Source organism: Myotis yumanensis, unplaced genomic scaffold (genome assembly GCF_028538775.1).
Source record: "Myotis yumanensis isolate MYYU_CA2020_CCGP unplaced genomic scaffold, mMyoYum1.0.hap1 SCAF_10, whole genome shotgun sequence".
Lineage (NCBI taxonomy): Eukaryota > Metazoa > Chordata > Mammalia > Chiroptera > Vespertilionidae > Myotis > Myotis yumanensis.
In genome coordinates, this window is record NW_027223761.1 from 68,861,864 (window position 1) to 68,866,993 (window position 5,130).

At 48.4% G+C, this 5,130-nt stretch overlaps 1 pseudogene; it reads left to right on the forward strand.

Annotated features, from left to right (window-relative positions):
- Window positions 1-972: 972 nt before the first annotated feature.
- Window positions 973-2,565, forward strand: LOC139018500 (F-box only protein 31 pseudogene; annotated as a pseudogene).
- The last annotated feature ends 2,565 nt before the right edge of the window (window positions 2,566-5,130 follow it).

A 5,130-nucleotide genomic window follows, 5' to 3' on the forward strand; every position in this document is an offset into this window, starting at 1 on the left:
TCTTATGAATAACGCCGCTATGAACATTGTGTACACTTATTTTGTGTGAACATGTTTCCATTTCTTTTGGGTATGTACCTACAAGTGGAACTTCTGGGCCTTCTGGTGACTCTCGTTTTCCAACGTGGCCCCGCTATTTTACATTTCCACCAGCAATGTACGAGGGGTCCGATTTTTAAACATTCTCATGGATGTTTTTTATTTTATTATTTTTTAATCTTTAATTTCTTTATTGTTTAAGGCATTACAAATGTGTCCTCATCCCCCCATTAATCCCCAACCTCCCCCCGCCCCCCCCCCACTCATGTTCTCATCTCCCTGTTGTCCATGTCCATTGGTTTGGCTTATATGCATGCATACAAGTCCTTTGATTGATCTCTTCCCCTTACCCCCCTAGCTCCCCTACTTTCCCTCTGGGGATTGATAGTCTGATCGCTGTTTCTCTGTCTTTGGATCTGTCCCTGTTCGTCAGTCTATGTTGTTCTCTATATTCCACAAATGAGTGAGATCATGTGGTATTTATCTTTCTCTGACTGGCTAATTTCACTTAGCATAATGCTCTCCAGTTCCATCCATGCTGTTGCAAATGGCAAGAGTTCCTTCTTTTTTACCGCAGTGTAGTACAGTATTCCATTGTGTAGATATACCAAAGTGTGGTTTTTTTTTTTTACTGCATTTCTGTGAAATGTCCCTGCCCCCCCCCCCCCCCCCTTCATAGTATCCCTAGAGGCCTATCCCTACAGAAAGCAGATTAGTGACTGCCTGGGGCCAGGGCGGGAGGACAGGGAGGGGGCACTGGGAAAGGGAGGCGACTGTTAATGGTATGGGTTTAAAGTCCTACAATTGGCTCCTCTCTGAGGGGGCGTGGCTAGGCCCTGGGGGCCTTGGCTTGACTCTAGGGTTGACTGACCCAACTTAAAACCCTGCTGAGGCGCCCTGGCCCACGCTGTGGTGGTTGTTACTCCTGGAGGCATGGAGGAGTGCGCTTGCCTCTGTGGCTTGGGCTCTTCGCGGGCATGTCAGTGTCGTCAGGAGTGCCAGCGCCCAGCTGAGAAGGCAAAGGCCGAGGGCAAGCGGTGTCCTCAGAAGCGCCAGCGCCCAGCTGAGACGGCTACAGCACAAGGCAAGCGGTGTCCTCAGAAGCGCCAGCGCCCAGCTGAGAAGGCAGCGCCCCAGGGCAAGCCGGCCCCGGCAGAAAAGCACCTCGAGGCGGACGCGGCAGCGCCTTGCTGTGCGGGGAGTGGAGGAATAGCGAGCCCCAGGCCGCCCCCGCCGCCCCGGCACTGCTCTCTGCAGGACCTGCCGGTGGAGGTGCTGGTGGAGATCTTCGGCTCGCTCCCCGGCACCAATCTGCCCAGCCTGGCCCTGGCCTGCACCAAATTTCACCACATCCTGCACACCGACAGCATCTGGAGACGGCGCTGCCGGGAGGAGTTTGGCCTTCGTGAAAACTTGCAGAACCTGGACATGATGGGTATGTCTTATCGAGAAGTCTATGCGAAGCTCTTCCACCCATACAGAGGCATTTTGGGATTGTGGCAGCTAGATACTGAGGGCTATAAAACACTGCTGAATGTCGTGGTGGATGGCTTACTCATTACTGGTTGGACGTATGGGCCTTGCCTTAACCTCCATGTGGATGGCCCAATGCAATTCAAGCCCTCGTTCAGAATTCGCCTGACGGAGAGGAAATCAGCCACGGTGGAGTGCATGGAAGGCCGCCACAGCAGGCCCCACAGCCGCCACATTCAGATTGGGAAGAACAGGTTCAGCACCCAGTGCAACAAGACAGACCACCTTAAGGATTTACCAGCGCCTCTTAGGGAGGACTGGGGGCGGGTGCTGGTGGAGAAGGACAGACTGTGGTATGACTGCTTGACCTACCTCCGCCTCTACCTCCCGCCCAGCCACCCGGACGACCTCATCAGGCCAGGCCTCTTCCAAGGCAAATACCATCGCTTCGGCCTAATGATTGCCATGCTCAGCTTCCATGGGAAGTATGCCAGGGTCACGAAGATCACGGGAGACTTCACCCAGACGTTAGAGATCCACCTCAGGCGCCGCATCCAGCTGGGAGATGGCAAGATCTTCCGCAATTTCAACACGCTTTACCGCGTGGTCCTGGAGATTGACGAGCAGGTGATCCGGGAGCAAGAAGATGGGACGGAGGAAAGCGGGGGCCATGGCTGGCAGAGCCCTGCCCAGCCCAGCGTCGGGGAGTCCGGGACTGCAGCTTCGGAGGAACAGCCTGTCCCGTTTGTTCTGCCTGTGGGCGTGAGCTCTAGACTCCAGAACTACCCCCGAACCTGCAGGATGTGTTGCTATGGCGTGGACACTGTTACCACATGTGGCTCAGGCTACCCCCGGCGCTTCCCTGGAGTCTTCATCCTGTTCGATGAGAACCACTTCGGGTTCATCTCTCTGGAGACGAAATACTTCATCCTGTTCGGCAGAGTCCAGAACACCTTCCAGAATGTGGAGGCACCATCCCCGCGGGCCTTCCTGAAGATGCTCAAGAACATTCAGTCCCGACCGGGTAGGAGGAGCTGCTTGCATTCACTTTGAAGATTTGACCTTCTGAACAGGTTACCCATCTTTGTTTGTTTTTTTAATCCTCACCCGAGGATATTTTCCCATTGATGTTTAGAGAGAGTGGGGGAGAGAGGGAAAGACAGAAATAATCGATGTGAGAGAAACACATCAGTTGGTTGCCTCCTGCCCAAGCCGGGACCAGTGCCAGGCTGGGTAGGGGCCAGCAATTGAGGTAGAAATAAACCTTAGACCAGTGGTCTCAACCTTTCTAATGCTGCGTCCCTTTAATAGAGTTCCTCATGTTGTGGTGACCCCCAATTTCATTGTTACAAATTGAGCATAATTAAAGCATAGTGATAAATCACAAAAGAAATAAAGACATCTTAGTTAATATATATTGTTTATTTATTAACATTACACTCATGGCCAATAGCAATAGAGCTCATTCCTTAAGGAAGCTTATCTGATACATTATCTCCATAATGCATAGCTAGTGCTTTGGCACTAAGGCTTCGGGCTATTTTAAACAGCAGGGCCACAGGCTCCTGGGATGGCGTCTTCAGAGACAAATGGGGACTGTTCCCATTCCTCAAGGGGCTCTGAAGAAAAGAAGGAACATGGGGGAAAGGCAGAAAGCAGCTCCTCAGACTCCAGCAGTAGCGGTGAAGAGGCCAGCAGCTCCAGCTCATCTTCCTGCAGGGGGGGGGGGGGGGGTGGTGGCGGAGGTGGTGGCACCTCTGACTCAGACTCCAAGTGAGCTTTGTTCATTCCTAGGTGGCGGGACAGAGAATTTCCCAACAGAAGTCTTTGGCATCTATGTACACTGCAGGGCTCTTCTCCCTGTCCCTGTTTATTGCTTTACTTCTTCCTTCCTTTCCCCTCCTCCTCCTCGATACAGAGTAGGACGGGTTGGCAAGCAGGAAATTGGGACAGAACTCTTATTATCAGGTCCACACACCCGGGAAGAGAGGTTCCTGCTGGGAGAAGAAATATATCTGAGCCTTTATTGGGTCCCCCTACACCAGTGATGGCGAACCTTTTGAGCTCGGCGTGTCAGCATTTTGAAAAACCCTAACTTAACTCTGGTGCCATATCACATGTAGAAAATTTTTGATATTTGCAACCATAGTAAAACAAAGACTTATAGTTTTGATATTTATTTTATATATTTAAATGCCATTTAACAAAGAAAAATCAACCAAAAAAATGGGTTCGCGTGTCACCTCTGACACACATCATAGGTTCGCCATCACTGCCCTACACCATCAGTACCACTCCCTCTAGGAGCCCCAAGCAATGAAGGATCTTGAAACAAGCAGATGATTGGGCAGCTGTGTGGAGCACACTGCACTGGACTGCGTATTTGTGAAGAAATAAGTTTTGCTTTCTTTATTTTCTGTCTGCCAGAGGTGGTCGGGGGCCACCATGAGCCTGTGATTCCTATATTCTCTGTAAGAACTCTACCTCTGGACTCTTATATTATATCTGGTGTGAGAAAGGAGTTGCCATTCTTTATGTGAGAGTGGGCAGCATCATGTAGCAGGCAATATTTATACATGTATATTTAACTCTGACATCTCTATGAGACTTTCTTACTAATTTTAAATAAAATTGTATTTTCTAAGTTTAACTGTTTCATTTGAATGAGGGCCTCTATGGAATAAATGTTTTATAATTTGGAGCACTGCTTCTCCAAGTAGTGTCTGCATTTGTTCTTGGAAAAACCTAAATTCCTTCCTTTTGCTCCAGGTTTAAGTGAATCTCCTATTTAGCTTTCAGGGTTGATGGATGTATGAGTGTATGTATGAATGAAGAGATAGATAGATAGGTAGATAGATAGATAGATAGATAGATAGATAGATAGATAGATAGATAGATAGGGTTGATGGATGTATGAGTGTATGTATGAATGAAGAGATAGATAGATAGGTAGATAGATAGATAGATAGATAGATAGATAGATAGATAGATAGATAGAAATATAAAGATACCTGGATAGCCCTGGCTGCTATCCTCAGTGTTTAGAGCATTGGCCTACACTCCAAAGGGTCTTGAGTTCAATTCCTGATCACGAGCACCTACCTGGGTAGCAGGTTTGATCCCTGCCCCCAGTTGGGGTGTGTTTGGGAGGCAACCAACTAATTTGTCTCTCACTTGCTAAAACCGGTTTGGCTCGGTGGATAGAGCATCGGCCTGCAGATTGAAAGGTCCCAGGTTCGATTCCGGTCAAGGGCATGTACCTGGGTTGCGGGCACATCCCCAGTGGGAGATGTGCAAGAGGCAGCTGATCGATGTTTCTCTCTCGTCGATGTTTCTAACTCTCTATCTCTCTCCCTTCCTCTCTGTAAAAAAATCAATAAAATATATTTAAAAAAAAAAATTTGTCTCTCACTTAGGTTTCTCTCTCTCTTACAAGCAATGGAAAAAATATCCTCAGGTGAGGATTAACAAAAAAAATAAGGTATGTGGATAGATACATACATAGATACATAGAAAGACACTATTCTGTTCTACTGGTCTGTCTGTGAATTACTGTGGCAGGACCACATTGCTTTGATTATTTGGTTTGCAGATATATTTGAAAATCTATTTAAGGTG